Consider the following 27,991-nt stretch of genomic DNA (forward strand, 5'->3'; position numbering starts at 1 on the left):
GCTCGTATTTTTTTTACTAATAATGATCAGGGGTGACTTCCTTTTTATGGATTTTGTTCTATCATGTAATAGCTTTCTCCTCTTATTGTAAAGTTTGTTAATGGCTGGGGTTCACCAGACTGGACGTTTGCCCTTTGTGGAAAGAGTCTTGGTTTTATTTGGGATTGCCTGATCCATGCAGTCCTGGAGGTGTTCATAGAAGGCATTTGTAAAGGGCTTCCGCAGCTTGGGTTGTGGTTTCCACTGGCTCAGGGGCCTTGAAGGATACCACACCAGCCTTGAGTAGTGTGAAGTTTGCTTTAGAGAAGTTCTTCACTATGGTCTTTTTGTTTGGGGTGGGGCGGGATGTGGATTTCCAGTGAGATTAGTTTATGATCAGATCTCACCAATGAGGGATATACTTCGTGTAGAGCATTTTGTCCCCATGTTTGTGACAATGAGATCTAGTATATTTTCTCCTCTCGTGGGAACAGTGACTAGCTGTTCCATGGCATTTGAATTTATGAACTCCAGGAACCGCTGGGCTAGAAAGTTAGGGCTTGAGTAATGTTCCCAGTCTATATTCGGGTAGTTGAAGTCACCCAATATGATGGTGTTTGGAGATGCATTTATACCCTCCAGTGTCTTCAGGAAGGCTGTGTGGGGTTCCTGAGTTTGAGAGGGTGGCCTGTAGCATGCTACAATTTGTAGAGCAGTTTTGCCTATGGTTAGTTGCACCTGGATGGTTTCCAAGCTTGCTTTGCCACCAGCCTGGAGGTGTGGGTATCCTTTATGAATATGGATACACCCTCCTTTTGTGGTGTGGTCCGGTTTTGGGGCCAGAACGCACGATATGAGGTAAAACCTAATAGTGCCGGGGTGCTCTCAGGAGCCTTGAACCAGGTTTCAGTTACAGCACAAACATCGATGTTCTCCATACTGAGAAGGGCCTCGAGTGCGTGCATTTTGAGATTTAGACTTCTGGCATTGAGCAGCATTACCCTCAGTTTCTTCCCATTTTTGTTTTCTAGGGTGGTAGGTTTAGAATTTGAGCCTTGCCTAAAAAGGCACTATGGGGTGGCAAGAGCCTTAGCCAATATCCGGAATCCCAGGGTGACAGGTGCAAGCCGCCCCTTGAAGCAGCGTGGCTTGTCAAGCATGTCATCCCAGGCAGACAGACACTGGATCCCCTTTGAATGACACCAGACATTAAGCCAATTGTTAAAGCGGATCATCTTGTCTCTATATTGTGGCATCATTCTTGAAGGAAGGATACTGCTCAGGGTTAGGGTCATACCTGCCTGGGCTACATAATCAGAGAGCTCCTCTATGTCTCTTTTCATGTAGTCCAGGGAGGTACGTCTCGGGTCGTTCACACCAGCATGGACAATGACTGTCATATTTGTACTTGCCGTGGAGTGACCAGAGTGCTTGTGTTATGTGGCGGATTCTAGCGCCCGATAGGCAGCTTACTGTGACCCTCTCCTTGTTCAGCCTGGTGAGTGGGACGTCAGTGTGTATGACTATGGAGTCACCTATGACAAGTATGTTTGGTGTTGTATTTGGCCTTAAGGGCTGTGACTGCTTTGCACACTGCTTTTGTGGTTTATGTGTTGCTTGTGGGGTGTCTTGAGGTAGCAGTTGTTTGGGTGTCTGCTTTGGAGGCCTCTGCTGTTTAGGTAAATTTTTACTCAGGGCCTCCGAGTATGTTATTGTGTGTTTATGTGTTTGATTCAGTGGAGTGGTAGCATTATGTGAGGCTGGTTTTGTGGTGTGTGTAGTTGCCTTCTCCTCCTGTCTGGTCTTGCCAGTCCCGAGTTGAGAGAGCTCAGCCTCCAGTTTGGCTAAATAGCTGCATCTCTCGCAAGTATTTGTGTTATGTGGGAGGAGGAGAGGGTTGTCTGTGTACATGAGGCAGTTATAACATTGCCTCAAGATTCCCAGATTCACCAGCTGGACCGGAGAGATTGACAACTGACCTTTGGGCATGCTAGAATAATATCGGGAAATCCTTAATTGAAAACAAGGGCCAGTGGGGAGTGAGGGTGTAGTGCTTTTAATTTTTAGTGATGACTTGTATAATTGCTTTAGTGAGCAAGTGCCAGGTAACTTAAATGCAATGTGTTACAGGTAACTTAAATGCAGAAACAACAAACAGTAACTTTCGTTCAAGTGAAACAAGGAAATAAGTACAGTAAGCAATGCAGATATCACTAGTGATCCACAGAAGCGCTGAGAAGTTGCGTATTAGGTGGAATTAGCTTCCAGGGAAATAACAAGCAAACAAACAAGCATATAAACAAAGCTAGATTCAGCAGGCCTGGATCTAGTCTATGCTAGAGCAAACAAGGTGTACCAATTTCAGTAAGATACAGTTCAAATATTCAGGCACTATAAACCTTTAACCAGAAATTCCCAGCTCAGAAGGGAGAGTCCAGCCTCTTCTCCCACAAGAGTGCAGACCACAAACCTTCTTAATGTAAAATAACTGGCCTGAAGCCCAAGTGCCTAAACCAGAACTAATACACTTGGACACTGGGCTCTCAATCAGCAGTTCCCAACTTAGGATGAAAGCTACCTGTCCTGCCACCACAGTGCTTGCCACAAACCTTCCTAATGTAAAACAACTGGTCTGAAGCCCAAGTGCTTAATCCAAAAGACTTTAATGATAGCTACACTTTAATCAAGTTACAACCAAGCAGTAATAAATACCATTGAATACTTTAGAGAATGTCTGGTTTAGTGCTCAAGTTACACAAACAAAGCTAGATCCAGCAGGCCCGAATCCAGTCTATGCCACAGCAAACAAGGCGCACCAACTTCAGTAAGAAACAGTTCAGATATGCATGCACTATAAGCCTTTAACCAGAAATTCCCAGCTCAGAAGAGCAGAGTCCAGCCTCTCCTCCTACAAGAGTGCAGACCACGAACCCTCTTAATGTAAAATAACTGGCTTGAAAGCCCAAGTGCTTAAACCAGAATTAATACACTTAGAATAACAGACACTGAGCCCTCAATCAGCAGTTCTCAACCTAGAAGGATGTAAGCTACCTGTTCTGCCACAACAGTGCAGACCACAAACCCTCTCAGTGCAAAACAACTAACTGGTCCGAAGCCCAAGTGTTTAAACCAAAAGGCTTAGAATGAGTTACACCAAGCAGTAATAAATACAATTGAGTATTTTAAGATGATGCAAAAGTAAAAAGAAGTAGGTAGAAACACAAGTACAGTAAAAGCAGATGAAATTTATTTATTTTTTTTTCTGAACAAGTGCTGAGATCAAAGAAACAGATTTGAGTGCTGGAACTAGAAAACTGGCTAGTTATAAGAAAAAAAAAAAAAAAAAACAAGCTAGAAGGCTTCCCTCAAACACAGAAGGGCTTGGGGGCTCAGAAGCCTACAAATAGTCTGTACCACTTAAAGGCAGGAAATGAGCTTAATTTTTTTTTTCTATTTCCCAGATGCTCTCTTTGTACACAGTAGGAGTGCCTGAAATCAGAATATGATCTCACTGCACTCAGTTGAGTGAGCAAATGAGATGGGCCCAGAGGCAGGCTGAGGGGCGGGCAGTTTCAATGCCACTAAGATTAACACCAAAACAAAAACAGGGCGGGTGGGAATAACTGAAGAGCAGAATAACTTCAGTTACATATTCCTTCAACACTCCTTCATACACAGTTTAAATCAAATTAAATACTGTATTTTTTTTTTAAAAAGTGCAGATAAAGGCACTTAAATTCTCTTATACGTCCAGTTGAATATAACCAAGTTCTTAGCTGGCCAAGCTGAGGTTTTAAAGTTATACACACACACACACACGTGTGTGTATATTATACACACACATACATATATATATATATATATATATACATATATATATATATACATATATATATATATATATATATATATATATATATATATATATATATATACACACACACACACACACATACATATATATATATATACACACATACATATATATATATACATACATATATATATATATATATATATATATACACACACACACATATATATATATATATATATATATATATATATATATATATATATATATATATATATATATATATATTACACACACACACACACATATACATATATACACACACATATATAGGTTCATACTAGGCTATCTGCCCTGGGGCAATTACAAGCCTAGCCCGATTTTGTTTGGTTTATGCCACCCCTTGATTTTAGAGTATACTGTGCCCTTTTTAAGGTTTAGTTTACTGTGCCTCTAATAGTGACAAGGAAATAATCCCCGGGACAAGCCTACGATCCCCCATCCACTCAAGATTCTTCTTGAAGAGATTCAGTGAGGTGCTCTGCCTAACATGAATTGGAATTCTATTCCAGAGCGAAGGGAGCCTCTGGGTTATGAATCTGTCCCTCCAGCAAGTTCTATTTATTTCTGTGCTGAGGTTCAAGTCTTTCGAGCGTGTGGCTCTAAGGGATTTAGATTTACTGAGGTGGAGCATGTCCATTAATTCTGGATTGGACATAGCTTTGTATGTCAGGCATAGATCGCCTTGAAGTAGGCGGTATGCAACTTGAGTAGAGCTGGAGTTTTTTTTTTAACCGAGCAGCATATGGCATCTTCGAGTCCCGTGATCTTCTTGGTGAGGTACTTCTGGGGTCAATTGCTGCAGGTGTCGGGTAAGGTACATCCCAAAAGGGGCATTATATTCTAGGATAGGCCTGATGAGGGATGAATAAAAGGGGCACGATTACCTCTCTTGATCTAGATGTGAATCCTTTCATGATGAGGTGGGCTATGTAGAAGGTCTTTCTAACCACTTTGGCAATGTGGTTGTCAAAGGAGAGATTGCTATCAACTTGGGTCCCCAGATCCCCAATTACTTTCTCTGTACTTAATGGGTTACCGCCTGTGTGGTAATTTGTGGGCACATTGTTTTCGCCAAAAGGTATGACTATACACTTTTTGGCATTTAGCTTTAGACCATGGCTCTGGCACCAGTTATCCATCTCTGAGAGACCTTTTTGAAGGATGTTTGTGCCAGCTGGAGAGTCTATTATGGCGCCCAGTTTGCAGTCATCTGCAAACTTGGTGAGCCATAGTCCTCTGTTGGCCTGTACCTCGGAAAAGTATATACCGAACAAGAGCGGTCCCAAGACAGAACCTTGTGGGACGCCACTTGCGACCGGTTAAGTCTGATATGGCTCCAGCAACTCTCACTCTGTGGGTTCTGTCTGAGCCAGTTTGCGACCAATCTTGTGACATAGAGGTCTATATTTAAGCTGGATAGCTTATCTAGGATGCCCGAGTGGGGTAGTGTGTCAAATGCCTTTCTAGGTCCAGACAGGCTGTGTGGGGTAGTGTGTCAAATGCCTTTCTAGGTCCAGACAGGCTGTGTGGACTACCTTCCCGTCATCTATGGCTTTGGTGACAATTTCAAAGAAGTCGACCAGGTTCAAAAGGCAGGATCTGCCCTTGAAGCCAAATTGGGTAGGATCTAGTGTCTGTAGGTCCCCAATGTCTGTTTATGAGCTCCATGATGATCCTCTCCATAGCCTTGCAGACTAGGCTAGTCAGGCTTATGGGGCGATAGTTTCCAGGGTCCATAGAGGCTCCACCTTTGTGGAGTGGGACCACTGTTGCTGTACGCCATTCTGTGGGCACATATCCTGTAGAGAGGCTGAGATTGTACAGCTGTTTTATTTGAGGGGTTAGTTCTTCTTGGAGTTCATGTAGGACGCAACCCGGGACGCCATCTGGTCCCACGGAAGCAGTGTTTTTTTGCTTTGGAGAGGGCAGCCTTCATCTGAGCATCAGAGATGTTTGGGAGGCAGCCCTCTGCCGGGATACTTGCTTGTTTGGGGGGGGGGGGGTTTGCAGTGAACCCGTCTGCCAGGATATTGGTGATGTCTGTGGGTTCAGTGTATTTTTTGTCGTTTAGAATAAACTCAGAACAAGTCTGGGAGTTGCATCCCAGGTTCCTAACATAACTGAAAAAAGCCTTATGATTGTCTTTAGTGTCCTGTGCAATTTTTCTCTCGAAGCTGGCCTTGGAGGATTTTATGAGGGATCATAATTTTTTGCTAGTACTGATAAGAGCTGCCTTCCCCATTAGGGATTTTGCTCCATCATATAGTAGCTTCCTCCTTCTGTTGTACAGTTTATTTATGGCTGGGGTCCACCAGACTGGACGCCTGCCTTTGGATGATTGGATCTTGGTTCTGTTTGGGATAGCATGATCCATGCATTCCTGGAGATGTCCGTAGAATGCGTTTATATAGGATTCTGCAGTTTAGGTCGTAGTTTCCACTGGCCCTGGGGGCTTGAAGGATTCCACTTCGGTTTTGAGAAGTGAGAAGTTCGCTTTCGAGAAGTTTTTCACTGTGGTTTTCTGGTTTGGGTGTGGGGTCGGGATGTGGATATCCAGTGAAATTAATTTATTGTCTGACCTTACCAGTGAGGGATATACTTCTGGTATGGAGCATAGAGTACCCATGTTGGTAATGATCAGGTCTAGTATGTTATCCCCTCTTGTGGGAGTGGTGACTAGTTGTTCCGTAGCATTTGAGTTTATAATTTCCAAGAACCCTTGGGCTAAGGTGCTGGGGCTTTGAGTAGTGCTCCCAGTCTATGTTTGGGTAGTTGAAATCGCCCAATATAATGGTGTTCGGAGAGATCTTCATGTTCTCCAATGTTTTCAGGAAAGCCAAGTGGGATTTCTGACTGAGGGTGGTCCGTAGGATGCTATAAACTGAAAAGCAGTCTTGCTCACTGTTAGTTGCACATGGATGATCTCCGATACTTCGTGCAATGCCACTAATCTGGAGGTGTGGATATCCTTGATAAATATGGAAACTCCGCCTCCTTTTGTGGTTCGGTCTGGGTTTTGGGGCCGAAAAGCATGATATGAGGTATAACCTGGTAGTGCTGGGGTGCTCTCTGGAGCCTTGAACCAGGTTTCTGTCACTGCACAGATATCTATGTTCTCCATACTGAGGAGAGCTTAGAGTGCGTGCATCTTGAGGTTAAGGCTTCTGGCGTTTAGCAGCATTACCCTTAGTTTCTTGTTCCTTGTGCTGTCTATGGAGGTGGGTTTGAATTTTTGAGCCTTGCCTAAAAAAGGCACTATGGGGGTGGCAAGAGCCTTTGCCAATAACCAAAAGCCCAGTGGTGACAGGTGCAAGCCGCCCTAGCGAAGTAATGTGGCTTGTCGAGCAGGTCATCCCAGCTCCAGTGCCCCTTTGACACCAAAATTTTAGCCAATTGTTAAAATCAATCATTTTATCTTTGTACTTTGGCATCATTCTAGGTGAGGGCAAGTCTTACCAGCCTGCGCTACATGATCAGAGAGCTCCTCTATGTCTCTTTTCATGTAGTCCACGGAGGTACGTCTCAGGTCATTCACACCAGCATGTACGATGACAGAGTCATATTTGTCTTTGCTTTGGAGTGACCTGAGTGCTTGCTTTATGTGGCGGATCCTAGCGGAAAATCAGTAAACCGCTCTAGGTTGTGTTCTAAATACAGTTACCAATGCAGAAATCAAGTTTAACAAGCCGGAAAATGTTCAAAGTAGGCGGCTATGCAGAAAAACTTAGCAAATCTTAAGAAAAATACTTAAAATCTCAAAAGTGGCTTTCTTCTCTCAGCGTTTTCTCCTCTTGGTGGGTGCTTCCCCAACAGTCAAGTCTGAAGACACGCTAAAACCACGAGGCAATCTGGTTTTTAAGAGAGGGAAATCAAGGAGTTTGGAATTGACCCAAAATGGCCAATAAAACTAGTTTCAAGGCAGTAACCACTCCCACAGGGGCAGATTTTACATATAGACAGACATATACACACACATACATATAGATATATATATATATATATATATATATATATATATATATATATATATATATATATATATATATATATATATATACATATATATATATATATTTATTTATACATACATATATATATACATATATATATACATACATATACATTTATGTATATGTGTTTGCATATTTATATACACACACATATATACACGCATATATACATATGTATACACATACATATATACACACAGATACATGTGTGTATTTATATGTGTATATATGTGTGTGCATATATATATATATATATATATACACACATATATACACACACATATATATATATATATATATATACACACATATATATATATATATATATATATATATATATATATATATATATATATATGTGTGTGTGTGTGTGTGTGTGTGTGTAGGAAGGAAAAGAAACACCGACTGGGAAAAGTACTGTAGCTTTTCAGCAAAAAGTGGAAGATCCAGACATGACTTCCAGTAACCTTGAGGAAAAGTATAAAGCAACTTGCACACAGACCAGACTATAATAAGACTGGAGTACATTAACTCAGTTAAGCTGGGAAAAAAAATGGAACAAGCTTTAACCACACACAACTGCTAAACTCGAAGGCTGAAATGAAGAAAAGGCTGGCTTATGAATGCAAGACTACACAAAACACGTTAACATATAATTACAGAATAGAGCAGATATGGAAAACCTGATTACTTGGAAAGCTGGAAGGAACAGACAATTATAAACTGGACTGGTATTCCACAACAGGAACTGTTAACTGAAAGGGCACGTGTATGCACCAAACCTGGCTATGAGAAAACCTACACCCTTAATAGTAAAAATGCAATCTTAGCAGGTGATTCTGACAAAAAGCTGGCAGGACAAAGTACTAAAAGTGAAAGTTTGTGGAGAATGCCTATGCACACCACGGAGAAGAGGAATAAATTATTCCATTACCCGCGGTAGTGCTGTCGCCTCACAGCAAGACATTGTCACATTTGATTCTCAAGTTAGAGCGTCTTGTGTGAAGGCATGCATGAATGGGCGTGCCTTCGTTGAAGGTTGTGCATCAGGGCTGGTAACTCTGCACGTAAAAATCCACTAACAAACATTAGCTGAACAGAGTTTCGCTGTGGCGACCCCTAACCAGGATAAACCGAAAGACGACGACAGCAGCCGCCTACTCAAGAGAATGCAAAGAAGCAAGCTTAAGATTCCAACTGCTGTACCCATCTATCTTCAGTTTTTTCGCTCCTGATAAAAAATAAGTAAAAAATACAAAATTTGTCCAACAAAAAGTGAGCAGTGAAACAGGAAATTCTTCTTGTTCATCTGGTAAGGAACACAGAATATGCCCATGAAACCTTTCCCAGTGTTTCAACAAAAAATGCTTGGGGGGGGCAACCGTGGAAGTTGAAGTACATTTGTGTAAATTTACCGTAAACGTTAGTGTATTCACTGTTGGCAGTCACTTTTGCCTGCAGGTAGCCCTCAGTCGGCCCGAATACAAGAGTCTTGGGATTTCTGCATCTGTTGTCGCCTCTTCCATGTCAGGGGGTATAAAACATGCAGCAGACACCTTTTATATAATCAGGTTTTTCTTGCCCCAGATGTCAGGAGCCCCCAAAATAGGAAGCTATTACTTGGGGAATACCTCCAGTTAAAAGTAAATAACCCTGTCATAAAATATGGCCATAAAGAGGATAGGTAGAAAGGATATATAAAAACAGATAAAAAAGGGGGGGAGGAGGACCATGTTCTTAGTGTTTTCACTATTGCAGTCATCACACTGGTTGATTACTGCTGTAGCAAATCCAGCTCTGGATTTAAAAATAGGCAAGTAGTAATACATGGTGAAGGTGTGCACATAACTCCAGGTTGCAGCTTTCAGAACGTCCCTTGTAGGGACTCCCCGGAGAAATGCTGTAGAGGTTGAAGTAGCTCTAGTGGAATGAGTTCTGATCCCCAGAGGGGTAGGTTTTTTCCATGGTGCTTGTAGCAGAAATGGATGCGGTGTTCTATCCATTTGCAAATGGTTTGCTTTGAAGTGGCCTTGCCCTCTGCCTCTGTAGCAAACCTGACTAGCAGCTGGTCAGATTTTCTGAAAGACAGTCCTGTCAACGTAGAACCAGAGCGGTTTGTGCACGTTCAAGGAGTGCAGGATCCTTTCCCCTTTATTCTGAGTAGGAAAAAGTTGGGAAATGGATGGATTGGTTTACAGCCACAATGGATACCACCTTGGGCATAAAGGAAGTGTTAGTCCTGAGGGGGAAACCCTGTCAGCATGGAAAATGAAGGGCTCCACTGCCATTAGTGCCCGCAACTCGACACTTCTTGCTGAAATACCTAGAAGTAAGGCTGTTTTCCAAGAAAGGAATTTTAACTCTACTGAAGGAATGAGGGAAGTGAGAGCTTCTCCAGTACAAAGTTAAAAGGTCCCAGGTCGGGGTGGGAGCTCTCCTAGGGGGCTTAAATTTTTAGCTCCTCTCAGGAACTGTGAGATGGTGAGAAAAGAGGAGGCTCAGTACTACGAGTCGAGATGGCATGAATCTTAATGGATGAGGACAGGTTTTGGAGCAGCTCTGCTAGATAAAGCATTTGAGCTAAGTTGGGCACAGCCCTGTCCTTTACTTGAGACAAGACTCCCAAAAACAATATATCTTTTCCACTTAGGATTTCCTAGTACTAGGTCTTCTGGCCTCAAGGATGACATCCAGCACCTGTTTGCTGAGGGATGCTGGTGGTGCATTTAGGGAATAAGCCAGGCTGCAAGGTTTAGGGTTTGCAGCTGTGGATGCAAAATCTGTCCCTTTTGCTGAGACAGCAGGGAAGGTGTGATGTAGGTGCCAGGGTGGCACTGCTGTCAGACTGCATAGGAGTGGGTACCAGTGCTGGCATGGCCAAGTCTGGTGCAATAAGGATGGTCCTTGGCACATCATTTGATCTTGAGAGGAGGGGCAGAGGAAAGGCACAAATTGAGAGGTTTTCCCCCATGTAAAGGATAGGGCGTTCACCTTCCAGGCTCTGCTGTGAAGGTTCCCGGTGCAAAATTTGCTCAATTGGCTGTTTTGGGGAGTCAAAAAAGGTCCACCTCAGGTATTCCCCACCTCTGGGTTAGACGTTTTGAAGGAGTTGGGATCCAGTAGATTTCATCTTGGGTTAGTCCTGCTTTATCTTTAATAACACCCACGGAAGAAGAGGTAGAGGAGGAAAGGCGCATGCTAGTTTGTGAAATGTCCTTGTGCAAAAAATCTGTAACTGGTAGTGGAGGGGGGATGCAAACAGATCTATGTCTGGGCATCCCCAGACTTCTGTAATCATCTTGAATATTTGGGTGTCAAACATCCACTCGTGTGGGTCTGACAGGTTCCTGCTTAGGCTGTCTGCCAGAATATTTTGTTTCCCTGGCAGGAACTGAGCTTGTAGGTCCACTTTGCAAGCTAGAGCTGTGTTCAACAGTCATGGCTAGTCTGCAAAGGGGGTAGGAGTGTGAACCTCCTTGCTTGTTATGTACCACAACTGTGGTGTTGTCTGTCCGTATCAGTAGTTGTCCTGGCTGTAGAAGATCCCTGAAAGCCAAGAGGGCATTCTGTACAGCTAACATCTCTCAAATTGATATGTAGGTGCTTCTGATCCTCTGTCCAAAAACCGTGCAGGCCTTTCCCCTGCAAGTGAGCTCCCCATACGTAATCCGAGGCGTCTGTGGTTAACACTTGGTTGGCTGGAGGCAAACTGAAGGCTTTCCCTTTGTTTTGAAGACATGCCATGGCCCACCAATGGAATTCCTTTTGCAGGCAAGGCAAGACAGCAATCTGTGTCTCTAGACCGCGGCAATGCTGGGACCATACACTTTTTAGGTATCATTGTATTTTTATGGTATGAGAAGGATGCAGGAGGCCATGTAACCCAAAGCCTACAGGAATTTCCTTGCAGTTAGCAGAGACAGTAACGCCAGGGTCTTGAAAGTTGAAGTCAGCTGAGGTTGTTTTTCGGATATCAGGAATGCCATCTGGGTTGTTGTGTTTAGAACACCACCCAAAAAAGTTATCTGTTGTGTGGGTGTCAAATTTGACTATGTTCACAGTGAATCCCCCAGGTACTTGAGTAGATTTATAACAAATTCCAGGTGCTGGAGTAGGACATCGTTGCGGTCTGCTTGAATAAGGCAGTCGTCCAGACAAGGGTAAATTTGTATAGAGTCTGCAGTAAGCTGCTACTGGTGCCAGGCACTTGAAGACCCTGGGCGCAGTACACAAGCCAAATGGCAGCGCAGAGAATTGGTAATGTTTCGAGCCGGCCTTGAACCGGAGATATTTTCTGCACTCCTGTCTGATGGGGATGTGTAGGTAAGCCTCCTTTAAATCCAATGTCACCATCCATGCATTTTTGCTCAACATTGGCAGGAGCTGCTGCAGACTAAGCATCTTGAACTTTGGTATCTCCAGGAAAGTATTCAATACTGACAGATCCAGGATGGGTCTCCAGGAATTTTGTTTTCTGGGAACTAGAAAGAGCCTCGAGTAAAAGCCTTGCCCCGTCTCTGATTGTGGAACCAGTTCTATGGCCCTCATAGCCATGAGGAATCCCACCTGGTTTAATGCCTCTGCCCTTTGGTGTTTTGGTAGGTCTGGCCATCCATTTGGTCTTGGCAAGGTATGAAAGTGGAATTTGTAACCTCTTGACACTACATCCAGAACCCACTTGTCTTGGGTTATGCAAGTCCAATTTTGGTGAAAGTTTTCCTCCTAGAGGGGCTTCCAGGAGCCAAGCAGGGGAAGTCGCAGCCTGTTTTCTGTAAGATTGAGGCCGGTCCTCTACACCCCTGGGGGTGGAAGCACTCCACTGTCTACGTCTGCAAGAGGTCTGTGCTTGGGGCCTCCCTTTGGAGTGCCTATATCTACCCCTCTGAGGCCTGTCCGCGCTGGGAAAGGACCAATTTTTAGTTGGCCAATTTCTGCTAAATCTTGGGAGCTGAACTTGTAAGAAATCCTTAAGTTTGCATGGATTTTGCCTTATCCTATTATCCTCCATTTTCTTTATCACCTCTTCAGCCTTAGACCCAAACAAAACATTATGCTGAACAGGAGCATCCAGTAACTTTGCTTTCACTTGATCAGGCAAGTTTTGTTCCTTTAACCAAGCATGTCTTCTAATGACTGCCAGTGGCAGCCGCCCTGCATGAAGCCTCCAAGGCATCAAAACCACAGTGTAAGCCATGCTTCCCCACCTGCTCAGTAGCATGTAGCAAATCGCGTAATTCCTTATCTGCACAAGCAGAGACTGTACCTAGCTTTGGTTTCTTAACAGACAGCAGAAATTGCTGATATTTTAGCATATGAAATTGACAATTTAAAGCCCTAATGGATAAAGTAGTAGAGGTGTACACTTTTTTGCCCCATCTCTCCAAAGCTCAAAAATCCTTCTGACGGAATAGGGTTTTTAGCAGAGGTGGCCTTAACACCCTTAGGACCCTGAGAAATGCTTTCTGGGATCAGCAGCAGGATTTTTATAAAGAAACTGGTGGGAGTCAGGGACCCTGTAATATCAGTCAGGCTTTGCAGGAGCTGGAGGAGAGGAGTCAGGAGTTAAATTAGCCTCAGAAAAAACATCCACAATATCCAAAATAGGAGGAATAGCCAGGGGTCTGTGTTGGGGAAGAAGGCAACCCCTAAGCCTTCTCTTAGATTCAGAGTACTCCTGTCTTTCCCAGTGAAAATGTTCCCTCATGTAGAGTTTCCCCAAAAGAAAAATCCTCAGGGGGAGAAGCTGGAGGAATGGATTCCTCAGCATCAGAATCCTCATAAGGAGGGAAAGTATATTCCTGTTCAGAGGAAGACACTGAAGAAATAGATGCATGATCAGAGGATTCATAATCCAATTCTTGCCTTGGCCTTTTGTCTGGAGGGGGTGTGAACCCCTAATCATAGTTAGTAAGTCCTCCACCATTTTAAGCATTTGTTTCCAAGACTTGGGTCCCGGTTCAGAGGAAGCCTGGGCTTGAGTCTGATTTCGAAAGAGTTTTCGCCTTTGTCTTTCCCTTTATTTGAAGCTGTGTAGGCCTGAAAACCCCCTCGGAAGCCGGTACCTGCACAGCGGCTCCGGGAGCATTGTCCGATGGGTCCTGCACCTGTAGTACTCAAAGGCCTAGTTGGCCCCTCGTGGGAGTCCGTTTCGGCAATCAGTTCTGTAATGGCCGACAGGGGCTGCGAAAGCACCTGACAGTCGAACCTGTAGCTGGCTCTACGTGTAAACAGTCATCTGATTTGGACCTCTGAGGCCTGTCCTCATCCTTGCATCGTTTGTGAACTCCGATAGTCGGAAGCGAGTCAGACATATTGTAATTAGTCTGCCAAAGTAGTGAAAAGCAAAATCGTATCTCCGCTTAATAGTACGTTGGTTAAATCTAGCAGAAAACCGACTAGCTACGTCGTGGTCAGGGCCTAAAACAAGGAAGAGTAAGAGTGGAAATCCTTATGAAGTATTTGCTTCCCACAAGAAATACAATTAACTTTTTCTGACATCGGACTGGAGCAAGAAAAAAGTTTCCCCAACAGGGTACTTAGCTTTGAGAAGAAAATCTTTGGAATGAAGCACGAAAAATCAGGAGTCAGCCGACCGGCACTTGCGAACTGCTTCCACCGCATGGCAAGAAAGACTGGAGAACATGGCATCGGCTGGTAGCTTTGTACTCCTGGCACTCTGACATCAGGGAGCATGACTGAACAGCCGACGCCGGACCCGGACTTTGGGACTCTGGCCGACCGAGGACTGCCTGCCGGTAGGAAGAACCCTACAGTGATGACTGCAACAGTGAAACACTATGAACATCATAATCAGGCACTGCACTGCAGAAGAAGCAGAGACGGGTTTGGGAGATTTAACAAGAATAGAAGAAAAATTGGACTCTACTTTGCTGAACTTGCAGGGGGACTCGATCATATGCCCTACTTCATGTTATTAACATTTGGGCGCTAGAAGAAAAATTGGACTTGACTTTGTTGAACTTGCAGGGGACTCGAGCATATGCCCTACTTCATGTTATTAACATTTGGGCACTAAAAGCAGTGGCGATGTTGAACAGTACCTCCTTGGATGCATAGTAGCAAGACCTGTCTAAACCCCACCAAACACCCCATGATGTATTCGAACGAATATTCATGCAGTGCTCGCTAGCCACGTGAACATTCATCAGCACGTTAACACAGGTGTGGCACTACAATTACCCATTGCTGTAGAAACAGACCCCCCCCCTGCAGATTAAATATACAAACAGAGAACACACCAAGGAAAAGAGCAAGTGTAAGCCAACCAATGAATGCATAAGGTAATTGTCAAATCTGCATGGCAATAAATGCATATGACATCACAGCCATAGCATGTCAAATCACAAGGCATGGCCACTTTTGTGCAGGCCAATCGGGGAGGTATTTTACAACAATGCCAAATGAATAAGTTGGGAACTGACAAGTGTGGGACTACAAAGCAATAGTTGTATTTGTGAAACAGGGCAGAAGAAAACCTGGAAATATTGGATGAACTTGTAGGGGACCACTACAGCATATGCCCTAATTCACGTCATTAATGCTAAAAAAACAGAGGGGAAGAGGAGGGAGAAAGTTAAAACATTTTAGTATTTAAGTGGTGCAGGATTTTCTTTGCAAGTTTTTTTCTAAAGCATGATAGGGATACTAATGTTAAGTGCTTTTGTTTTTCCCCCTTCCCCTTGCTCACTTTTAAATGTAGGCAATGCAATGTAAAAGATCTGGTTAAGAGAATCACTCTTCCATAGGAGGATGACTGGGTTAAGGCCCTTAGCTATACGCAGTAACACGTTTTAACAAAAAGCAAATAAAAATAATCTTAGGATTTTTTTTTAGTAAGGTTTTGTACCTAGTTCTGTCACTAGCAGTCTGACAGAAAACATTCTCCAAGTAAGACAAAACAAAAACCAGAGAGCACTTAAAAGAAATCACATGGTCTACCATGAGTCTTGGCATGGACATCTTTGCTTGGCTACAGTCTGTGTATGGCTCTCCGTTTCAAACGTTTGTTTGATTAGAAAAGTAAAACCAATATTTAAAGATTTACATTGTTTTGTGTTAATTTAATACATTTTAGGGGACAATGGGGTGTGTTTTATTGAAAACTTTCAAAAAAAATTCTACAAAGACATGACAGGCTTAAGAGATGACAAGAAACAATTGTATATAAACAGCTATTAACCTGCCAAACAGTATGTGCATGTAACAAGCTGGAACTACACATTAACAAAATCTGTTGTACATAAAGGTGGGAATAGTAAGCAGTCCGAATAAGTCTTTAAACATTAATAATCTCACAAATCTAAAAAAAAAATTATGAACTATATTTAAAAAATTTAGAGTGCAAATAGCTATGCTACAGGAAACACTTGGGAAAGAAATGAACATGTGAATGAAAAGTTTTCAGGCAGTGTTATTTACTGGAACAACTAGAGCAAAAGGAGATTAGTAGAATACTTAAAATGCAAGAGTAGCTCCAATAGAGAACAAGACAATTGTATATCTGTATAGTCGGTTATCCAAACTAATTGGGACGAGAGTAATTTGGATAAAGAAATGAACTAGATAAAAATCTTCAAGGTTTCTGATCCGTTTTGAAGTACAAAACGGTACAGTGTACTGTAGTACAGATAAAAAAAGACGTACAAGAGAATACTTTTAATGTTTACATATTCAGACTTGATTTTTCCTAGCCAAAAACTTTGGAAGGCTGTGTTCAGACAGACTACTGTCATACTAAGAGCTACTGGCAAGGATGTATTACACTAGCATATATTTACATTCCACCAAAAACTGCTATAAATGGAGCTTAAGAAAATTGTGGGGGGGGGGATCTGTTTTCAGCAAGGAGTATTATAGCCAGGGACTAGAATTTGATTTGCAAGGAGCATTATAGCCTGGCACTAGAATTTGATTTGCAACAGTGAAAATGTGTCTAGAGAGCCCAGAAAGGGGGGTGGAGGTTAATGAAAATATTTAGCATGAAAGATGTAAATTCAGGAGGAGTTCAGAGTGAATTTACATATTTCAACACAAAAATGGGCTAGGCTATACAGAATTTATATTTCACAGGAACGTGTGCATTTAACCGAAGGTCTTGATACACAAATAATCAAGCACCAACTAAAAAAAAAAAAAAAAAAAGGTAATGAAAAAAATGACACTAGCACTCTCACCCGTTTGAGAAGGGAATTTAAGGAATGGGTAGTGGAAATTGTTCAGGCGCTATTAAATAAGATAGAAACTTCTGAAACTATAGCTAGAGAATGGGATAAAAATTAAAGTGGAATTTAAAAATAGGGTCCAAATAAAGGAAATTGGGAAATTGTTAATTATATAGAGGGACTGACAAATGTTAAAAGCATTACAAAATAGGGGGAATCTCAAAGAGCAACTGCAGAATGCTAAACAGAAATTAAGGGATTACCTCGACAATATACATGAGTTTAGAAAAACTGCTGTTAAGCAATTGTTTGACAACTCTAGAACACAAAAACTTAGCACAACGTCTCAGGCAACAAAGTAGAATAGGGCCATCACTAAGCTTAGGGAGACTAACAAGGACGATAAGTTATGTACTCACCATAACATTCCATCTAAGTAGGTAAGTTCATTTGTCAGCAACCTGTGTGTATCAGACCTGGATCGGAGCAGGCAGCTTTCAAGCTCCTGCCCCTTACCCATAACATCCTACTACCTCCTTCGAATCCTCCGTTTGCCTACCTATAACACCTCACGACGACAAAACAACCTGAAGAATTCTAACCTAAGGATTAACAAATAGCTGCACTTTGCATTGGAAGGGGAAGCAAAGAGATTTAGCAAGGCTGACCCCAAAGATCTGCTTCGCTACTAAGGGATTCAGAGACCACTCATAAGGTGAGAGGACAGTTCGACTCAGTCTGCTAGGATGTTGGACCGGCCCGGAATGTGCGTTGCTAACAGAAAACGGTTGGTGGATATCACCCAATCCCAAACTCTCATGGCCTCTTGGCAAAGCAGGTAAGACCTAGTACCCCCCCCCCCCCCGTTTGATGATATACCAGACCACTGACAGTCCCTGGAGGGAGAAAGGCATGAAGGGCTTGCAACGCTAGAAGCATTGTCCTCATCTCCAGAGCACAGATATGCAGAACAGTCCGTCCGAATCCACGTACCTTGGACAGTTCTGCCCACGTAATGCCCCCACCCAAGGCGAGAAGCATCCGTGGTCACAGTGGCTTAGGGTTGCAGCATAACAGTAGTCCTTCCCGAACCTCTCGAGATTTGAGCCACCAGATGAGGGAATTTCTGCAAACTCTGCTGAGAAGAATCGGTAAGTCCAACGGGTGGTGGAGGATGGACCGCTAAACCTGCAAGGTCCACTGGAGAACCCTCATGTGCAAGTGAGCCAAGGGCGCGAGATTGGTAGACCCTAAAGCTCTTAGGACTAACTTCGCTGACAGGGCAGGTGACTGAAGGGCTAAAACGTGTAAGGTCAAAACTGCGAAGTCTGTGATGTCAAGAAGGCCTTGGTCTGAAACGTGTCTATTCTGGCCCCTATGAACTCCAAGACTTGAACTGGTTGAAGGGATGACCTTGAAGTTTATGGTGATCCCATCGGGATGCTAGAATTAGGAAGCAATCCCTGGCTAAGCACAGTAGATGCCTGGTGGGAGCGGTAAGGAGCCAGTCGTAGAGGTAAGGAAAAACCTGTATTTCCTGAAGTCTTAGGTGGGCCGCCACAACTGCCATGACCTTGGTGAACACCCTGGGGGTTGTGGTGAATGACTGGCCCCTAGCCGAAAGCTGAGGAACCTCCTAGATCACCCGTCCATGAAAATGTGAGACAGTACGCATCCTTGAGGTCTATGGAGCACATCCAGTCCTCCTCCTGCAGCAGGGGCAGAATGGATCGAAGCGTGACCATCCGGAATTTCTCCTCGGCAATGAAGAGGTTCATTGCTGAAAGGTCGAGGATCAGCCTTAAGTCGGTCTTCTTTGGCACCAAAAATAACCTAGAGTAATTGCCTAATCCGGATAGGCCTAGGGGGATGTGCAGGATGGCTTTTTCCTGGCTGCTTTTTTACCTCTAAAGCTGCAGTCTCCCTTTGACTGGGTGGTACATCGGGGAGGCACCTCGACTGAGGTAGGTTTATGAAAGGGATAGAGTATCCTCTGGACATCATTCGATTCGAAGCACCCAGCGAACTGTTGAGATGGACTCCCATTGGGCCAAGTGCTTGGAAAAACACCCCCCCCCCCGACTGCCTCCAGAGAGGAGCAGTTGGGCAACCCCTCAGGGCTGCTGCGTGGGTAGGTCAGAAAAAGGTTCCCGCGACCCAAAATGTTTCAGCCCCCCTCTGCCTCTTGGCCAGTGTCCACCTTGTCCCCCTCTGCCTCTGAAGGGCGTAACAGGACCACTGAGACTTCCGGAACCACATCTTTTGTCTCCTCTGGTTCCTGGAAAAGGAACTTTGAGGAGCCGAGAAGCGGACTCCGACAGCAGACAGCATCTTCCCGTCTTTCTCGCTCTGAACCAGTGTCGCGGACGGGTCTGCAGAGTCACAAAGCCGAAGCCAGGTGTGACGCCTTAAGGTGATGCCGGACCCGCTGGCTCTAGCGGCCCCTTCCGTGGCATGGGAAAGTAGCTGTATAGACGTGTTTGAAACAGATTTCAGAGTGGCCATGCAAGCCAAGAAAGTGCGTTTGTCCTCTGCCGACATGAACTCAGGTGGAGACTCAGCGTATTCTTTCACCAGATCCCACTGAAGTCTAATTACATGGGCCAAATAATTCAGCGTCCTTATGGAAAAGGTAGCATCCTTATAGAAAAGGTAGCGGAAGCAAACATCCGCTTCCCGATACGATCCATCGTCCGAGACTCCTTATAAGGGGATGCACCGAGGAACTATCTGGGCAGCTTCCTTCTTGGTGGCTGCCGCCATCACCATGGCATCTACCAGGGGAACCCTTACTCCAAGCAGTCCTATCCACAGGGGGACTAAGAATCCTGACCTCCTGGGGATTGGCTCTACAGTGTCAGGTTCCTTCCACGCCCTGGTAGTGATTAGGTCAACCAGGTGGTCGGCCGGGACACCCAAGAGGTAGACGGGCCTGCGAATGCCTCCAGGAACACAGACTAGTCAGAGGAAGTTTTTTGAGCTGACCATCCCCCCTTTAGGCGAAGCATTTCCATAATGTCTCCAAAGGAGACATCCTTAGGGGGTGACCTGGGTGGAACCTTCCCCTTCCTCCAAACGGTGTCCTTGTGAGGGACTCGGGGGGGGGAGTTCAAGTGCCTCTTCTTACACTTGCGTTTGAGGGGCCTCCTCGGTGGGACTGAGGAGGGCTCACCAACAGGGTCGTGTTCTACCAGTGGAACGGGCTGAGGTGTCAGCGCAGGCTGTCCCTGGATGACGGAAGATGAGCCCAGCTGCAAGGAAGTGGAAGCAGATTCCGAAGAGCAGGGGTCTCTAACATCAAGAGGACCCTTCTCCACCACGTCAAAAGCTGAGGGTGAGCCAATCTCTCAGAGCTCCATGGTTAACACCCACTGATGCAGCACAGGGATCCACAGAACCGAAGTGCTTGAACCTGACAGGAAAGTGTGCTCCGACCGAAACAGCCGAACACACTAGCCCCCTCGGATCAGACGCACGGCTCCCGGCCCCGAGAGCTCTGATCCGAAAGGGGATCAGACAAACTCGAGGGTATGGCCAGCATCGAGGTAGCGATAACCATCTACGCCAACTCCCTGACTCACACTCCTCTGATCCAAAGGCTCAGAAACCAGATAGTGAATCGGAGAAGGAGCTATCGGAGCGAAGTGCGGCTGAACTCCCCAGCAGCAGCACTTCCATCTGCAGTTGGGTTTGGAGAAAACTAGGCATCATCCGGTCCATATCACTGTCGGAGAGACTACCTAGAGGAGGCCACCGAAGCTGGCCAAGAAGGCCGCAACGACCTTGAAGATGGTCGGGCCTCCGGCGAGAAGCGTGGAGAACGGAGCCGACAGGAGGAAGGCCTGGAGACCTTCTGGGGTGAGGAGAGCAGCTTAGCAGGTGGGGCCGAGGGGGGGTGAGTCAGCCCTCCGCTTGTGGCTTCTAGGCCTCTCTTTTTTTTAGAGTCCCTCTCTCCCTGGGAAGAAGTGGGAGGTTGAGTCCCAGCCAGGGGAGAGGGGACAGCAGGCCGAGCAACCACGGCTGTAGCAGAGGGAGAGGAGGAGGCAGACTCCGCTGGTAGGAGACCTGCCAGAATCAGCTTATTCCTCCTATCCCTCAGGGCCCAGGGGTTAAAGGCTGAACAAATTTGGGACCGATGACAAATGTGGTACCCCCCAGGCAGAGGACGCACTGAGTGGCCATCCACTAGGGAAAGCTTATGGCCACACTCAGTGCACTTACAAAAGATGGCCTTTGGGGCCTCTGCCATGACTTCTAAACACACGTGCCCACACAAACACCCAAGGGAAAGAGGGGGGGGTCTACTAGGCTTTAAATTATGAGGGAGCGGTAAAACTTAGGGATTTAAAACTAGAAAATTAAACTATCCACACACCCAAAAACTAAAAGATTGAGAAAATCTACTTAATCACCTAAATACTAGGAGCTCGAGATACTCGTGCTTGACAAAGCCGTGGCAAACGAGATCTGGGGATTGGAAAGAGGTAGCAGGGTATTATGGGTAAGGGGGGAAGAGCTTGGAGCTCGGATCTCTAGCTTGGAAATCTGCCTGATCGGATCCAGGTCGTATCAGATACCCACAGGTTGATGATCAAATGAAGTTACCTACTTCAGCTCAAGGGACCCTGCAGTAGTACAAGAAATATTCCAGAAATTCTATGAAAGTCTGTATAAAGAAGGGAAATATGAAAAATCAAGAAAACTAAAGTAGGTGGGGTCCTTTGATCATCTGAGCAGAGAAATCAGGCAGGGGTGTCCTCTCTAACCTGTTTGCATTGCGTTTAGAACTGGCAAGGAAAATAAAGGGACTCAAATCCGGAGATATTACAGTAGTCACAAAAAGCTGGCTGCATTTACAAATGACCTTTTACACCTATTAAAATCAGAGACACATTACAGTGCTGTGGTAGGCAGTTTCAGACCTTTTCAAGATACAAAAATTACTAAAAATAAAAACAAAAGCAATAGCAGTAAATTGCATACCACATAACTGGTTCTGCAATATCCACACTTATGGGGACATGATAAAATCAAGTGTGTATGGATTGAAAAGGACACACTAGTGCTGCAGACATGGATGTGTGAGAAGAGACTAAAGAGGATAAACTGAGAAAACGGAAGCTCTGTTACATGGATATAGGTTTCATAGTTTAGTACTAGGCTATCTGCCCTGGGGCATTTATAAGCTTAGCCATAGTGATGTGGCTTTTGCCACCCCATGAAATAGTACAAGAGAGTACAGAAGAGATTTAGAATACTGTGCCTCTCTAGTAGTGACAGTGAAGACCCCCTTACATAATAGAATTGGTTTACTGTGCCTCTGTCTAGTACCGACACAGAGATGACCCCCGGGGTAAACCTACGATCTCCCATCCACTCAAGATTTCTCTTGAAGAGAGTCAATGAGGGGCTCTGCCTAACATGAACTGGGGTTCTGTTCCAGAGTATGGGAAACCTCTGAGTTATGTATCTGTCCCTCCAGCATGTCCTATTCATATTTGTGCTGAGGTTTAAATCTTTAGCTCTCGTGGTTCTGATGGATTTGGATTTTCTTGAGGTGGAGCATGTCCATCAATTCCTGATTGGACTTGGCCTTGTACGTCAGGCACAGATCACCTCTGAGTAGGCAGTATGCTACTGAATAGAGCTGGAGTTTTAGTCTGGCAGCATATGACACACGTTGGAGACCCCTGATCTTGGTGAGGTACTTTTGGGGTCTCTAGCTGTTGCAAGTGCCAGGTGAGGTATATACCAAATGGGGCATTGTACTCAATCATGGGCCTGATAAGGGAGGAGTACAAGGGTACAATGACCTCCTTTGATCTGGATGTGAATCCCTTCATAAGGTGGGCAAGGTAGAAAGTCTTTCTAACCACTTTGGCAACGTGGGTGTCAAATGAGAGGTCACTATCGACTTGGGTCCCCAGGTCTCAGATTACTTTTTCCGAACTCAGTGGGTTACTGTCTATGTGATAATTTGTGGGTACTTTGTTTTTCCCAAAGGGGATGACTATACATTTTTTGGCATTTACTTTAAGGCCATGACTCCGGCACCAGTTGTCGGTTTCAGTGAGGCCTTTCTGTAGGATGCACGTGTCAGCTGGTGTATCTACTATGGCTAGTTTGCAGTCATCTGCGAACTTTGTCAGCCATAACCCTCCCATGTTTGCTTTCACATCTGAGAAATAAATGCCGAACAAGAGGGGTCCCAGAACAGAGCCCTGTGGAACACCACTTGTGACTGGCTTTGAGTCCGACATGGCTCCAGCGATTTTGACTTTATGGGTTCTATCCTTTAGCCAGTTTGCAACCTATCTTGTGACATATGGATCTACATTTAAGCTGTTGAGCTTGTCTGATGGCTGAGTGGGGTATTGTGTCAAAAGCTTTAGCCAAGTCCAGGTAGGCTGTATGGACTGCTTTGCCCTAGTCAATGGCTCTAGTGACAGTTTCGAAAAAGTCAACCAGGTTCAAAAGGCAGGATCTGCCCTTTACAAAGCCGAACTGGGTGGGATCAAGTGTCTGTAAGTCCCCAGTGTCTCTGTTTATGAGTTCCATAATGATTCTTACCATAGCTTTGCAGACCAGGCTGGTTAAGCTTATGGGGCGGTAGTTACCAGGGTCTGTAGAGGTGCCTCCTTTGTGGAGTGGGACTACTGTTGCTGTACACCAGTGTTCAGGTACATATCCTGTAGTAAGGCTAAGGTTAAATAGCATTTTTGTGTGTGGGTTTAGCTCCTCTTGGAGTTCACGTAGCACGCAACCCGGGACACAGTCAGGTCCCATTGATGCTGCGTTTTTAGCTTTGCCGAGGGCGGTTCTCACCTGGACATCTGAGATGACAGGGAGGTTACATTCAGCTGGGATAAGTATTTGTTCTTTTGGGGGTGAGGGAGGGGATTTGCACTGAACCCGTCTGCCAGAATGTTGGCAATATCTGTGGGTTCAGTGTATTTTTTGTCAGTGAACCAACTCTGAGCATATCCGAGGGTTTCCGCCCAGGTTTCTAACATAGCAGAAGGCAGCCTTATGGTTATCTTTAGTGTCCATAGCGATTTTTCTCTCAGTTGGCCTTGGATGTTTTTATGAGAGAACGTAGCTTTCTACTAGTGCTGATCAGAGATGCCTTCTCTTTATGGGATTTTGCTCTGTCGTGCAGTAGCTTCCTTCTTTTGTTATACAATCTGTTTATGGCTGGGGTCCACCAGACAGGACGCCTGCCCTTGGTGGAGAGGGTCTTGGTTTTATTTGGGATTGCATGATCCATGCATTCTTGGAGATGTCCGTAGAAAGCATTTGAAGGATTCAGCATTGTGGGATGTGGTTTCTACTGGCCCAGTGGGCTTAAAGGATACCATCTCAGTTTTAAGAAGTGTAAAGTCGGCTTTAGAATAGTTTTTCACTGTAGTCTTTTGTGTTGGGGGTGGAGGTGGAATATGTATATCCAGGGTGATTAGTTTGTGGTCAGATCTCACTAGTGAGGGGTATACTTCCGGTGTGGAGCACTTTGTCCCCATGTTTGTGATGATCAGGTCTAGTATATTATATCCCCTTGTGGGAGAGGTGACTAGCTGTTCCACTGCATTTGAATTTATGAATTCCAGGAACCTTTGGGCCAGGGTGTTTGGGCTAGAATAATGCACCAAGTCTATGTTAGGGTAGTTGAAGTCTCCCAATATGATGGCGTTTGGTGAGACATTCATATCATCCAATGTCTTCAGGAAGGCTGAATGGGGTTCCTGAGATTGGGAGGGTGGTCTGTAACATGCTACCAGTTGTATAGCAGTTTTGCCTATGGTTAGTTGCATACACAGATGTCGACGTTTTCCATACGGAGTGCTTCAAGTGCGTGCATTTTGAGATTTAAACTACTGGCGTTGAGTAGCATAACCCTCAGTGATTAACTGTGCTGTTTACGGAGGTGGGTTTGACTTTTTTGAGCCTTGCCTAAAGGCACTATGGGGCAGTAAGAGCCTTGGCCAGTATTCGAAAGCCTAGTGGTGACAGGTGCAAGCTGTTGCGAAGCACCGCAACTTGTCGAGCAGGACTTAACCAGGTTGACACACTGGATCCCATTTGACACCAGAAGCTTAGCCAGTTGTTGAAATTGATCACTTTTTCTTTATACTGGAGTATCATTCTTGGTGAGGGCAGGATGCTACTCGCGGTCAGGGTCATACCAGCCTGGGCTACATGGTCAGAGAGCTCTTCCATATCTCTTCGTAGTCTGAGGTAGTACGTCTTCAGGTCATTCACATAAACATGAACAATGACAGTCATATTTGTACTTGTTCTGGAGTGACCTGAGTGCTTGCGTTGAGTGGCAGATACTGGCTCCCAACAGGTAGTTAACAGTAACCTTCTGCTTGTCCAGCCTAGTGAGTGGTATGTCAGTGTGCCTGACCATAGTCACCTATTTACTAGTGTTAGGTATGTTATTTCGCCTTGGAGTATGATTGTGTGTATTTTTGCCATTGCTGTTTTATGTCTGTGTGTGGCTGGAAGGTGTGGTGCAAGTGTTAACCTTCTCTTGACTGTGTCCCGGTCTTGGGTGGAGACAGCTTAGCTTCCAGTTTGGCTATATAATTGCATCTGTCGCATATGTTAGTGTTTTGTGGTAGGAGTAGGGGGTTGTCTGTGTACTGGAGAGTACACCTGAAATTGCCCTTTGATCATGCCTGAATAGTAGGGTAAGCTGCTTAGACGCTTGATTGGTGAAGGGTGAATAAAGAGCCTTGCCCTGCTGGGCAGTCAGTGTCAGGGTATATTAGTGCTGGCTACTGGGTCTGAGCAAGTGCTGGGCTGTAGGATGCTGTCTGAGTGCTTAGGTTGAGAGTTAGACTAGTTTCAGGGTAAAACTGAAGAGGAGACTTAGTGGAGCCGGAAATAATTAAACCGTAACCGGTTGTGCTCAAAAATCGTGCAAATGTGGTTTTTCTAGTAGGGAAATGAAAGAGCTAGAAAACTACTGGGCAGATAGGTTGCTCAAAGCTCCCCTTTCTCACAGGTGAACAGAGAAACTTCCTTCTATCCAAGTAAGGCATGGGCAACTCAAACTAGTATCACAGCCCTGAATTCAGCACTACCCTGAAAACTGGACTATACTAGCATAGGTGGGAAAGGAATTTTTTTTTTTTTTTGGCTTTTTGAAAAAAGCAAAAACAGTAAAAAAAAAAAAAATACAAATGAGCAGGAAAGGCCATCACACTTTAGTGTGTAGCCTACAAAACTCAAGTGCAGGCAGTCAAATATGGAAAAAAAACAAGCTTTTAAATCCCATACACTGGAAAATCTGCATTTTTAGGTGGAAAACTGTTAAGTACAGAAATCTGATACTTAATCTCTCAAGTCTCTTCTAAGCTAGAAGGCTTGTATCAGTTTAAGGCTTTCTACTGCTGCCCAGTAGGTTAAGGAAAGATGGGAAACTAGCACAGATATGGTCTTTTAAACCAGAAAGTTGAAAGACGGACAAAATGTCCAAATTGTTAAACTACAATTTCTGGGCCAAGAACCTCTCCTGTCGTGGTAGACAGGCTACCTACTCCACTCCCACTGATAACCTAGAAGGCTTTCCTCCAACACAGAGGCTTGCGAGGCTCAGAAGCTTACCAACAGTCCTCGATACAGCAACTTTGTATCTGGACTAGGCTAGTTACAGGAAAGGCTAGCTACAGGAAAGGTGGGAAACTAGCGCAAGTGCGGCTTTTAAACCTGAATGTTGAAAGAGATGGAAAAGAACTGCCCAAGCGGCCAATAGCTACAAGTTCTGGGCCAGGAACCACTCTTGTGGTAGGCTACCTAATGCATACCAGTCCCCCTGATAAGCTAGAAAGCTTCCCTCCAACACAGGTTTGGGGGGCTCAGAAGCTTACAAGAGAGTCCTGGATACAGCAAATATGTAGCTGAACTAGACTAGTTGCAGGAAAGGCGGGGAACAAGTAAACGCAAGCTTCTAAGCCAGCAAGTTTTAAAGAGATGGAAAACTGTCCAAAATGGCCAAATTTCTGGGCCAAAGCTCTTCCCGTGGAGGATAGGCTCCCTAGTGCTTACCACTCCCACTGATGAGCTAGAAGGCTTCCCTCCAACACAGAATGGTTTGGGGGCTCCGTAGCTTACTAACACTCCTGGATACAGCAACTCCTGTAACTGGACTAGGCTAGTTATAGGAAAGGCGGGGAAACGGGTGCAAGTTTGACTTTCAAACCAGAAAAAGTTGAAAGCGATGGGGGAAAAACTGGTCAAACAGCCAATAGCTACAATTTCTGGGCCAGGGACAACTTCTCTTGTGGTAGGTAGGCTACCTGATGCTCATCACTCCCACTGATGAGCTAGAAGGCTTTCCTCCAACACGGAAAGGCTTGGAGGGCTCAGATGCTTATAAAGAGTCCTGGATACAGCAAATCTGTACCTGGACTAGACTAGTAACAGGAAAGGCAGGAAACCAGCGCAAAGCTTTTAAATCAGAAGATTTGAAAGACGGAAAAGCTTCCCAAACGGACAATAAACTAAAATTTCTGGGCCAGAAACCACTCCTCCTGTGGTAGATAGGCTAGAAGGCTTCTCTCCAGCACAGAAGGGCTTGGGGGACTCAGAAGCTTGCCAATGGTCCTGATACAGCAAATCTGTACCTGATACAGCAAATCTGTACCTGGACTACACCAGTTATAGGAAAGGTGGGGACCAAACGCAAAACGGGCTTTTAAGTAGAAAGAGATGGAAAAACTGCCCAAATGGCCAATGAACTATTTCAGGGCCAAAACCCACTCTTCTGTGGTAGGCTACCTAGTGCTACCACTCCCACTGATAAGTTAGAAAGCTTCCCTCCAACACAAAGGCTTGGGGGGCTCGGACGCTTACCAACAGTCCTGGATACAGCAAGTCTGTATCTGGACTTGACTAGTTAAGGAAAGGCAGGAAACATGCTTAGAATGTTGTGTGTAGAG

The 27,991-nt window shown here is 44.8% G+C and overlaps 1 protein-coding gene across 5 annotated transcripts in view; it reads right to left on the reverse strand.

The window, feature by feature from the left end:
* MCM7 (minichromosome maintenance complex component 7) overlaps window positions 1-27,991 on the reverse strand; it is a 120,152-nt gene that overhangs the window by 27,612 nt on the left and 64,549 nt on the right. The window lies entirely within an intron of this gene.

The sequence above is a fragment of the Protopterus annectens genome, chromosome 7.part0, assembly GCF_019279795.1.
Source record: "Protopterus annectens isolate FY-2018-M chromosome 7.part0, PAN1.0, whole genome shotgun sequence".
NCBI classification, from domain to species: Eukaryota; Metazoa; Chordata; order Ceratodontiformes; family Protopteridae; genus Protopterus; species Protopterus annectens.